The sequence below is a fragment of the Lepidochelys olivacea genome (assembly GCF_965140295.1).
Source record: "Lepidochelys olivacea isolate rLepOli2 genome assembly, chromosome: 3".
NCBI classification, from domain to species: Eukaryota; Metazoa; Chordata; order Testudines; family Cheloniidae; genus Lepidochelys; species Lepidochelys olivacea.
Genome location: NC_140413.1, coordinates 11,294,672 through 11,307,255, shown reverse-complemented (window position 1 = coordinate 11,307,255; position 12,584 = coordinate 11,294,672). Strand labels below are relative to the sequence as shown.

Below are 12,584 nucleotides of genomic sequence, written 5' to 3'. Positions count from 1 at the left end.
TTCACCTCTGAGATAGATAGATAGATAGATAGATAGATAGATAGATATGTGTACATATGACACTACCTTATATTTAAGCATAACAATCCTTTTATAATCTGGTGGTGTAGTCCGGCCCCTCACTTTGGTGCCACAGATAGCAACACACTCCCAGTAAGCACAGTTACCAGCTGTGTCATCATTAGGAGTAGGCTGAGTGCCTTAAAACACCGGGATAGGTACTATCACCGTGTGTCCCACAGTGCCATGTCTATGAGAAGTAAAACATAAAATTGGAGTAGTGACATTACAGATGAGGATTTACACACAAGTTTTATGTAATCAGTTACTACACAGGACTGTCCATCCATGTTATAGGTTACCCTTACTGCTGATTGTCACCCTCTGGTAAACTTTGCTGGGAAGGAAACAGGTACAGCTAGCTCCTCTGTTCCATTGGTTGAATTGCTCTGTGATGCGTCAGTAGTTGACATAGATCCAGTCGTCTTTTGCAGATGCTGTCTTCCAGATAGCCTACTGAATGGACAGTAACCAATGTATCAAATGTTGCTCTGTCAGGATTTAATATTGGTACCCAGACACTGAACAAGATTGTTTTGAATAACATGTGCCCCACTTAGGGTGAAGTGTCACTGACCCAAATTATGACTCATACTAACAGGGAATTTGTTTACCCAATTTGTAGTTACTCAGGTGTACCTTTATGGTATACTTAGTTAGGATTCCAGACCATAGGGATTGCTACCCATAAAGGTAGATATGGAAATATTCATTCACATCTTCATTTTTACCAATGTAAATCCAGAGAGTGTGGAGGTATAGGGTGGGATAGAGGGGAGTTACTGAGACAAAGGCAGAGACAGCCAGCTCGAGGCTGGAAAATGGAGTCCTGGTGGTTCCTACCTACTCCCTGGCTTGATCCCAGGCATTGCCATGGCCACTCTACCCCTCCAACTCCAGCCATGGCACCCAACCTTCTGCACATGTGTGAGTTTATATGGGGGCAGAGCCTACACAGGATTTCCATTGTGGGGGAGTTAGCTCCCCGGCCATCCCCCAGGGTGCTGCCACCCCTTGTTGAAAAGAATCTTTAATGGCCCACAGCTAGGCACATAATTACCGGTACCAGTGAAGATTTGAGTGCAATATGTTTAATGCACAGTAATTTATTTGAGTAAGAATCACACAAGCAGTGAAAGTTACATAATACACATCTTCTTAATAAGCCTCAATTCCCCAAGCATAAATCCTCAGTAACTATATTAGCTTTACACAGTATCCTGATTGGCAAACAAAGCAAGTATAGCCACCAATTCTAGATGGGGACTTCTTTTCTTCTCTTCTTTCCCCTCTCAGGTATTTGCTCTGTCAAATGTCCCCTGAAGCAGGGTCTAGGTTACTCTGAGGCCCTTTGGTTCAAAAGTCCCACAGTAGTCCCTCATAGCAGGGTCTCAGTTACCCCAACGCCTTCTGTCTCACAGCATCATGGATCTCTTCAGATGTTAATTGGGGAACTAACTTAACTTAGTTACTTGCTTAGCATTTATACCTTTGGTTCTCAAAGGAGTCACATGTCCCAGAAATATGCCCTTTGGGCATATCATTACTGGTTTTCTCAAATTTATATTTTAGAAGGGACTGCAAAATGGGCACAGACCAAAGATCAATCAACGTTTACATGCTCATCAGTCATTCACTTGAGCTCTTAGCGTGATGCCATCCAAAAAGGGTCATTTTGACCCTTTGTCAGCCTGTACTAACCGCAATGATCGCACGTTTTTACCTCTTCTTTACTTCGGTGAGCTGGTCTCCCAAGGCTGATATATTCCAAAGTTTGATGTTGAAACACACACGCAAATCTAGCCTTTATTAACCATTCAAGTACTGTTTCAGCACTTCCAATACACTTGCACACTATCTATATAATGCAAAGAGAACCCTGCTCCCAGAATCTTCTAGCAAATTCAAACGTGCCAAGCCATACCAAAGTCATTCTTACCACACTTATTCATATCAGCCACAATAATTCAGCACCGTCCCAACACACCTCTGACACCCATAAAACCAGGCATAGATATCAGTCTGACAGGCAGAAGCCAATTAAAGGAAGATCCTTGGATTCCAGTCAGCAGCTGGAAGCAACCCAGCTGGAGCATCACCAGCTGTGGAGAATGCATGGTGCGTTGAAAATTTTATTACATTTGTAAGCTGTCAAAATACTCCTGGTCATGCCTGGAGGCTAGGGAAGCCAGTGAGCTGGGCTTAGCAGCCAGTCAGCAGCCAGCCAGCCTAGAGTAAGGTGGGGTGAGTTGTGCCTCTTGTTATGTTGTTACCATTGCCATCTTTAAATCTATAAAAGAAGCATACAGTGTATACCTTTAACCACAGTCTATTTATAAACCAAATAGGAGAAAATAAAGCAATTATCAATTGTGACCTTCCTGCAAGAGTACTGCTGTTTTTATCTAACTCCTCTGTGTGTATGGCGAGAACATAACATGGAAACAAGAGGAATGAGATGGCGAGCTAGGCTGACATGCCTGCTCCTTGTGTTCCCACTGGGCAGGTAAGCATCCAGTGCCCCCTGTTCTGTCTCTTTGGTGAAGGTGGCAGGACAGGAGATCAGCACCCTCCATCCACAGAGAGACAGTTGAATCAGAGCACAATGACTGTGCAATGAGAGGTACAGCTCACTGCCCTGTCACAGCTCCTTATTGCCCTGTTGATGTTCTTCTCCCCATGGATTCTCATTCTTGGTCCGCTCCCCTCACCTTTTTGTGTTTGGTGCACTGAAATGGGAGGTGGGAAAGGGAGGAGATGACTGGGAGGAAGATTCCCAAGGGTGTTATCAGGCTTTGCGGTGGGTTGTATTTTGCCCTAAGCACAGGTTAGAATAAATCCCCCAGGGAACGCTGAGATGTCAAACTCCTCTATAGAACCTCTAGAAACTTTCTTACATTTTCCTGGCTGCCAGTTAGTCCCAATTAGTCCTTGTTCTCTCCTTCCTGAGAGAATGTGACAAATCCTAAGAGACGCTTAGCACCTGAGACTGCCATTGGCGTCCACATGCTGTCTGCAACAACATTTTATGTCTCTGCTTTAGATGGTTGTTGTTGAGGCTGCTGCTTGCTATGGGGGGAAAAGAAAGGGAAAAATCATGAATTTCTCCCATCACTAACTATAAAATTCCTCGGTTTAGATGTGCAGAAAAACAACAACAAAAAAACAGACCAATACATTCCTGGCACACAGTATTTTCAATATTATTCATTTTAGTTCTCATTTTAAAAAGTATTTTAACCACATAATAATGGGTTTTGATAAATGAAATTAGAAAAATTCCATAAATGCCCACTGTAAAATACTGATAAATATTATTCAAAAGAAATACACAAACACACGCACCCATCTGCCAATTGCTATTTAGATAGAGGTGTGTTCTAGAATTCCTCTCTACACTAGAACCCTCATGTAAAGTCAGTAGGCATCTTTCCATTGACTTCAAAGAGCTTTTGAATAGGCCATGCCTGCTAGGTGTAAATATTCATATTGTAACTTCCTCAAGGCCGGGACTTGTCAATTGTATTTCCCTGAAATTCTCCCGGAATTATTATGGTGCTGTACAAATAATCATTATTATTAACAAATGGCAGCACCAACTTAATAAATGTGACGTTTCAAAACAAGGTTTCAACAGATCCTCATTTCACAACCGCTGGCAGCCCATAAATAGAGACTCTTCATCTCCTGTCTATCTTGGAATCTCTTCTCTCCAGCAACGTTGAGTTCCTAGTAAAACTTCAGCCATGAAGATACTTTATGTTCTCTTTGCTCTCTTCTTCCTGGTGCTATAAATCACTCCAGGAGAGATTTGAATGAAATGAAGGGAGAATACAGAAGGATATTTGTGAATCTGCCTAAAACTTTGTATGATAATTTTTTTCCTACTTTTTTTTCTGAAGAGCTGTAGTGCTTTCCTGGTTTGCACCAGATGCTTTACATTTGGTTGGAGAATAGTCCTGGGGTGAGAAAGGTGCCTTTAATGTGCCTTTGAAAATCCACTCAGATTTGGCTGAATTATGAGCTGTAATAATATCCCCGACATTCGACCTAGTGGACCTGTATGGATCAAAATTTGCTACTACTCTAGTCAATATTTTTATTAAGGATCTGAAAGAAAATATAAAATCATCACGGATAAAGTTTGCAGGTAACAAAAAGTAAGGGGCAGGTAACGGATACAGAGCGATTTGGATCACTTGGTTAGCTGGGTGCAAGCAAACAATATGTGTTTTCATAACGATAAATGTATGGATATAGGAACAAATAACGTCAGCCACACTTAAAGGATGAGGGATGCTATCCTTGGAAGCAGTAACACCCAGCACCAACCCAGGACAGTGCTTGCAAGGAGAGCAATGTAGGGGCCATTATGTGAGCCATGTATTGCAGTAACTCTCCCACAACCCCTTTTAAAGCCCCTCTCTGTTACCAGCTTGGCACCATACAGACAGAGTCTGCGGCCAAACTCACCCCTATGTCTACATTGTTGTTTCATTTTAGAATATGGAAAACAACAGAGAAGGACAAAAGTAAAGTCCACAGGAGAGAGCATGGGGGATGTGTCTCCTTTGAATCATTGTGGAGCACCAATGAGAACAAAATTTCTGCTCTTTACAACTTTAATGCTTAGTTTGCCAAAAAGAAATGTGTACAATTTTGAGCTATGTTACAGGATGTGTAAGGCTGTGTAGGTACGTATATAGGTTCTGTCATATCCCAGTATAAAATGGAATCTATCAGAAAAAACTAGAACAATAAGCCACATGTTGGCTTCTGATCGAAGCTTATACTTTTAAACCTTTCATGATTTTTATATGTCACTTTCCCAGTCACTGATGGAAGGATCCTATTTTCAATAACTAGCTGAGGCCAGATTCAACAATTGAATTTTCTTGGTAGCACTCACCATAATGACAGCTGCCAATCTGATTCAATTTTAACCCCTTTGTCTCACATGCTAGTCCATTTCTGGGGATGTATCACTGGATGATTACCTGTCCTGTCCATTCCCTCTGAATCACCTGGAATTGGCCACTGTCAGAAGACAGGACATTGGGCTACATGGACCATTGGTCTGACCCACTATGGCTGTTCTTATGTTCTTATTTCTGGATATGAAAAGCCTGCTGTCCTCAGACTGAGGGCACTTGGTAGGACCTGTTGTGAGGCTCTCTGACAAGAAAGAGAGCAGGGAAGAGCAGGAGGGCTGATCTTTACAATAAGAAATAGCTTAAAAATGAAGCCTGCAAAAGAAAACAGGGAGGAGCTCAGAGAAGAGCTGAACAGAGGAGAATTTGTGAGTCCTACTTAAAAACAGCTGAAGGAAAGAAATGTTCACTCAACCTCTGAGGAACCATGTCTAGACCAGAGAGTTTTGTTTTATCATTTTGAGTTTTGTTTGTCTCAAATGGGGGAGGTTTTGGTTCAGCAGGGGGCTAGACCACCCACTCAATAGGAGGAACTGAGGCACAGACCAAGTTTGATGATGAGAAGGTAAGCTGCACCCACACAGTATGGATATAACCATGATTTTCCCATAGTTAAAAACTATTGTCAAATAACTCTGCTCAAAAATGGAATAACAATAAAACACTGTTTTTGGTCTGGTCCTCGCTACAGAGTCCATCCAGAGTAATCCAGTGTGAAAAATTGGAAATTAAGAAAATTATGAATATGTGACAATCACAGATCCAGCAGCTGCAGCGAATCATGCTCAGAGCTGTGCTACAAAACCTCTGGGTCCAGATCCTGCAAACGTGAGGAGCCATGTTGAACATAAAGTTGATCCTGTGTGTGTTTGTGGAATAGGGGTGCTTTTGAGCACACCTGTGTTGGCTGCCATGGCTTCTTGGTCAGCACTCTGTGGTTTAAACTAGAGCCCTCCAATTCCCGCAACAGAATTTCAAATTTCAAGAATTTTTTAAAAAGTTTGATGAATATTTCAGAGACATTTTTATATGACATTTCCAGCAGCTTTAATATTTAATTTCCTGGAGTTCTTTTTTATTAACGACACATCTGGCTTTATTTTTTTTTCTTTTTGTGGTTGTTACTTTAACCATGTGAATGTTAATATGAAGGACTTTTGACAGAAAATGAGAATCTGCCTCCTTTACTGGAGAGTTAGGGGTAAAGGGAGGAGAGATCCATGTTCAGAAGTCAGGTGTATTTACCAGGTAAGCCTGGCGGGCAGCCAGTTCACATGTTTAGCTATATCTGACTATCTTCTGTGACAGGGTGGGGCCGGATGGCTACTGGAGAGTGATAGAAGGCAGATATATTAGCCCCAGATTAAGCAGGTCCCTTTTCCCTGGGTAAGGTAACGGGCAGTTCCAGAACAATCAGGAACTTTCTGGAAATAATTAGGGCAGGCAGGTTAATAAGGACACCTGGAGCCAATTAGGAAGCTGCTAGAATCCATTAAGACAGGCAAGCTAATCAGGGCACCTGGTTTAAAAGGGACCTCACTTCAGTCAGTGAGGGGCGCACAAGGACCTGAGAGTGAGAGGGCATGCTGCTGGAGGACTGAGGAGTACAAACACTATCTGGCATCAGGAGGAAGGTCCTGTAGTGAGGATACAGAAGGTGATGGGAGGAGGCCATGGGGAAGTAGCCGAGGGAGTTGTAGCTGTCACACGGCTGTTACAAGAAACACTGTACACAGCTGTGATCCACGGGGCCCTGGGCTGGAACCCGGAGTAGAGGGTGGGTGCAGATTCCCCGCAACTCCCTATTGGATACAGGAGGAGTTATCCTGGACTGTGGGTCCCACCAGAGGGGAAGGTCCCTGACCTGTCTCCTGACCCACTAGATGGATCAGCAGAGACTGTGGGGATTATTCTCCTTCCGTTTCCCTATGCTGGCCAGTGATGAAGTTAGCTGAGTGAATGGCAGGTTTGATCCACTAGTAAAAATGGCCAAACTAAGGGCTGCCATGAATCTCTGAGGCAAGGAAATCAGCCAGTAAGCACAAGAACCACCAAGACAGAGGAGGAACTTTGTCACACTTCATGAAAACTCTTGAAGAATGTTGCAGCAGGAAAAATGAATTCCCTGCTCTGGAGCTAGCCAGGAATATCTGCACTCACCGTATAGTGATGGGGAAATTCCTGCTCTACTATTGATTTGAAATGCAATGCCACATTTTTCTTGTTTCAATGCATGTAAACATAGAATTTGAGAGTTTCTTCCCTTTTTTGCAGCTCAGGGAGTGAGTGATAGCATCAGAGATTGTCCATGCAGGATCTCTGAGAATCTAGCAGATGACACCTTGCTTCTAAAATCCTTGGATCCTTTTCATCTGGGCAGTGAAGAATCTTGTGAGATGGAAAAAATCTACAAGGAGCTCTTGTATCACCCCTAAGAGCTTGTTCTTCTCCCTTTAATGAAAGTAACTGGTTGTGGCGGTGTATTGCAAACGTGCCTGTGAGTGCTTTGATTGGTGCACAGGGGGGTGTTTTGCTATTTCTTGTCTATAAAAATCCCTTTCTTCTTTTCTTTTAAATTAAATATAAATATTTATATTTACAGTCATTGTCATATGTTAAATCCACCAGGGCTGTCCCTAGACGAGGGGACACATATTTGTATGTCTCAGTGAGCTCACTGGGATACATCTTTACATGTTCCTTCCTCCTTTAACAAATCCTCTTGACCGGTGGTGTTTTAAGAGGAGTTGGGTTCAGTCACAGCTTGGCTGCACAGTGTGTTAGGCCCACTGCAGCAGTCCATGGAATGTCGACCCTCTCGCTGCTTCCCTCACCTCCAAATCCTCTGCCATGAAGTCCCCTTTTCTTCTCCCTCAGCTTCCAGGCATGGCCACGTGCAGCAGGCTTCTGTGCAGGAATCAGAATAGCAGCACAAATCCCAAAGACCCAGGCTTATAGAAACCTGACTGAATTTGCACGTCTGGCTGTAACTGAGGCAGTCACATGGGGTCCTCCCATGGAAAGGGAGAAACAATGGAACTCACAGCTGCTTTGCCATTTCTGTGTAGCATCAAAATATTGTTACCTCCAGCTTTTCTCCAAAAACCAGCTCCTTTTCTCAGTGCCCCCTGCCCTGCTCCCAACTCTCCCTCACAACCCTTACCAGGATCTTTGCTGGAGAAGCCTTGGAGGGACTTGACTTTACTGGGAAAAAGCATAGTGTCAAATAAGGGGTTGATGTCTGAACAGGCAAAGGCAGTGCATACTAGTGGCTGAACAGGGACATTGGAGACCTAGATTCTGTTCCTGTCTCTGGCCTGTTGGGTGACACATAGGCCTGCCCCAAGAGGGAGTTTGACCAATCACGGTAAGTTCCGGGCAGAAATTGACATGTAACAGATTGAAGCGAGAGTTGACATGTGACCCCCTCTATGAACACCTCCAACCACTCTTTACCAATCAGAGTGGGGTTCAGGCACATAGCACCACCCCAACTCTGGGTCTGACCAATCAGTTCTGGGATGGGTTGACCCATCTGGAAGAGGGTCATGTGACCTTTCCAAGAACTTCTCCTGCCACCCTATACTAATCAGAATGGCTTTCAAACCCATAGGACAACCCCAAGAATGGATTTGACCAATCATGGCAAATTTTGGGGTGGAATGACTCACCAGGAAGAGGGGCATGTGACCCGTCTAAGATCTCCTCCCGCCACCCTCCACCAACTGGAATGGGTTTAAACCCATGGGCTCTTCTGGAAGGAAAACACGTATCAATCAGAACAGGTATTGTGCAAAATGAAATTCAACAAAGTCAAATGTAAGGTGCTACACTTCGTGAAGAAAAACCAAATGCACTGTCAAGGTTCCTTCCCCACTCTGAACTCTAGGGTACAGATGTGGGGACCTGCATGAAAACCTCCTAAGCTTATTTTTACCAGCTTAAGTTAAAACTTCCCCAAGGTACATACTATTTTCCTTTTTCCCTTGGACTTTATTGCTACCACCACCAAGCATCTAACAGATATATAACAGGGAAAGAGCCTGCTTGGAAACGTCTTTCCCCCCAAAATCCTCCCCAAACCCTACACCCCCTTTCCTGGGGAAGGCTTGATAAAAACCCTCACCAATTTGCAGAGGTGAACACAGACCCAAACCCTTGGATCTTAAGAACAATGAAAAAGCAATCAGGTTCTTACAAGAAGAATTTTAATAGAAGAAAAAGTAAAAGAATCACCTCTGTAAAATCAGGATGGTAAATACCTTACAATCAGATTCAAAACATAGAGAATCCCTCTAGGCAAAACCTTAAGTTACAAAAAGACACAAAAACAGGAATATACATTCCATTCAGCACAACTTATTTTCTCAGCCATTTAAACAAACAGAAGCTAACACATATCTAGTTAGATTACTTACTAAGTTCTAAGACTCCATTCCTGTTCTGTCCCCGGCAAAAGCATCACACACACAGACAGAGAGAGACCTTGTTTCTCCCCCCCTCCAGCTTTGAAAATATCTTGTCTCCTCAGTGGTCCTTTTGGTCAGGTGCCAGCGAGGTTATCCTAGCTTCTTAACCCTTTACAGGTGAAAGGGTTTTTCCTCTGGCCAGGGGGGATTTTAAAGGTGTTTACCCTTCCCTTTATATTTATGACACCTTGCAACAAATACAGAATGGGGGAGATAACTGGTGTGGCAGCAGCCCTGCTGAGAAGGATCTGGGAGTTGTGGTGGGGTCACAACCTCCGATTGAGATGCTGTTGCAAAAAAAAGCAAATGCAGGTTTGGGTTGCAATGCATTAAAAAAGGTACGGTGTGCAAGTCATTTTGCTCTTTAGCACTGGTTAGGTCTCAGCTGGAACACTGAGTCCAATTTTGGCGCCACTGTCTGCAAACGATGTAGAGAAACTGGGAAGGACCCAGAGGTGAGTGACAAAGAGGATCAAAGGGATGGAATGCAAGCCATACGAGCAAAGGCTGAAGGAACTGGGTATGTTTAGTCTGGAAAAGAGGAGATGAAGAGGGGACATAATAGCAGTCTTAAAATACTTGACAGGCTGCCATAAAAGAAACTGAGAAAAAATTGTTCTCTAATGCCACAGAATGCAGGACAAGAGGCAAGGGGTTCAAACTGCGAATATCAGATTTAGATTAAATATAAGGGAAGACTCCCCAACTGTAAGAACAGTAGGACAATGGAACAAACGGCCTAGGGAAATTGTTGAATGCATGACATAGCACATTGTTTAGTATAAGTAGGTACCATATATTGTAAGGGATCTTTCAAGGTAGAGTTGCCCATTAACATCCCTGCATTGAAAGGACAAAAAGAGGGGGTTACTGGATTACAGATTGTTGTGATAAACCATAAATCCCGTGCCTCTGTTCAGTCCATGTTTCTTTTTTAGTGTCTAGCAGAGTTATTGATTTAAGTACCCAGGCTCAACTTTTGAAAATGTTTGTGCAGGTTTCCTTTCAGGATGAGACATAAACACGTTCAAAAGACCAGCTGTTACCTGGAGTTCTTTCAATCCAAAGCTCTTGGTAACTTTTACTCTGTGCAAGGTGGTGTCAGGAAATAAATCAGGGGAGACACGGCCGTCCGACCGATAAATGGCTGGCACAAACAGGACAACGCAAGAGTGCTTTCACTTAAAGATACACTTTACTTAGTTTCAAGCACTCCCACACATCCACAACAGGTTAGTAAAACACTCCAACTCTCGATAATTACCAAAGCTGAGTGTGGCTCTCGAGTGGCACAGCGGCAGCCCGTCTGCCAGTGGGGAACACAAGATGTATCCGGAGGGAAAGTCCAGAAGAGTCCAACTACCTCAAACTTTCCCCCCTTATTTATACACTACATTTAGTAATAGAATGACATGTCCCTTAAAAAAAACTTGTTAAGCAAGCAGTTCCAATGGGCAAGCAAGAGGCTTTCTTCTGATTATTGATTAACCAGGTGTGGGTTTTTCCCAGAGTTTGCAGCCTTGAGACCCTGTTAGACACAGTCCTGGGGGCACATCCTGCTCTTCTAAGATGCCTGTATCAGCAACTTTAACACAATTTTTATCAGGAAGCACGTGGGGTCAAGCTGCCCTTTCTGTGGCACTCAAAACCCCCCTCCCCTCTTGCCTTAGTCAAGCTGAGGCTGTGACATGGCCAATTTACAGCCTGCTGACTTGGCTGCTTTTAGCAATAAGCCATAGTGGTTTCAGGCAGTTTACTGGTTTGAGATATCTCCCCGTACACAGCCTGGGAGCTTAAATTCATAACTCTACTGGATGTATGGCTTATTACAGCAATCTGTAACCAGATAACCCCCTCTTCTTGACCTATGACTGCAGAGATGTCAACAGCACACTCTGCCTTGAATGGTTCCTTACAATATGCTTTAACTACTTATGCTAAACAATCTGTTCCACCTTGCATTTAGCTGTGATGATGGAAGTTCCTTTCCCAGACCTGAAGAAGAGCTCTGTATGGATCATAAGCTTGTCTCTTTTACCAACAGAAGTTGGTCCAACACAAGATATTACCTCACCCACCTTGTCTCCATAATACTAATAGCTGAAAATAGATTTTGATTATAATGGACCCCGTACTGGCACAATAATCACCATTGACCATGACAGTCTGCATCATGGCAGGGCTTTGGGCCAATATAACACAATAATGCAAGAAAAATGCAGACTTATTACTTAATCACATCACAGTGTTTGGCATTGGGTGGAATTGATTGTTGATGCTCCAAACCCTTCAAGCCAGGGTGACATACATGAGATAGAACCGAGAGGAGGTATCCACCTGACATACCCACAGCCAGAAAGGACCCTCTGAAGTTCTCACCCAATTCACAAACCCTGGACCCACTTCTCCAGCTCTCGAACCCTCTCTACACACTTAAAAGGGCCTCAACCCCTTCCAGCTGCCCAAATCCCGTTAAGATCCCCCCACTACCTCCTAATGCCAAGTGTCTCTAAAAGGACGTGAGATTTGATAACTTGTGTACCGCAGGGAAGGGACAGGTCAAGGGCGTATCATCAATGACCTAGCTATATTTCTGAAGTCTCTTTCACTGGCACTCCCTCCTCACAGCCACTAGATGACAGTAGCAGCAGAAAGATCATAGAATCATAGAATATCAGGGTTGGAAGGGACCTCAGGAGGTCATCTAGTCCAACCCCCTGCTCAAAGCAGGAATCCCCAATTAAATCATCCCAGCCAGGGCTTTGTCAAGCCTGACCTTAAAAACTTCTAAGGAAGGAGATTCCACCACCTCCCTAGGTAACCCATTCCAGTATTTCACCATACTCCTAGTGAATTCTTTTTTACTTTAAAGTGAATTCACTTTAGAATAGGGAAAACACCAGGGAAGAGCAACAGTAAAGTCTCTAGGAGAGACCATGCAGTGTGTGTCTCATCTGTATGAATCTGCTGCAACTCAAGACCAAAGTGGCTGCTGTCTCCAGACAGGCAGCGTTTTTACCAATTCACTTTAGACAACAGAGCTGATTCTGGTATGATGCTATTCCTCAGCAAAGCACCAGCAGACAATTCCCTGAACCAAGGAGCAGCATAGAACTGATGTAAT

At 43.6% G+C, this 12,584-nt stretch overlaps 1 long non-coding RNA gene across 2 annotated transcripts; it reads right to left on the bottom strand.

The window, feature by feature from the left end:
- Positions 1-1,204: 1,204 nt before the first annotated feature.
- On the bottom strand, positions 1,205-10,804 carry LOC311517465. Of its 2 annotated transcripts, none has more exons than XR_014710707.1 (3): positions 10,725-10,804; positions 8,663-8,745; positions 1,205-2,350 (listed from the first exon to the last, which is right to left on the bottom strand). It is a non-coding gene; the product is annotated as an uncharacterized lncRNA (long non-coding RNA). The 2 variants fall into 2 exon arrangements; XR_014710708.1 differs by lacking the exon at positions 1,205-2,350 and adding an exon at positions 7,612-7,898.
- Between the last annotated feature and the right edge of the window lie 1,780 nt (positions 10,805-12,584).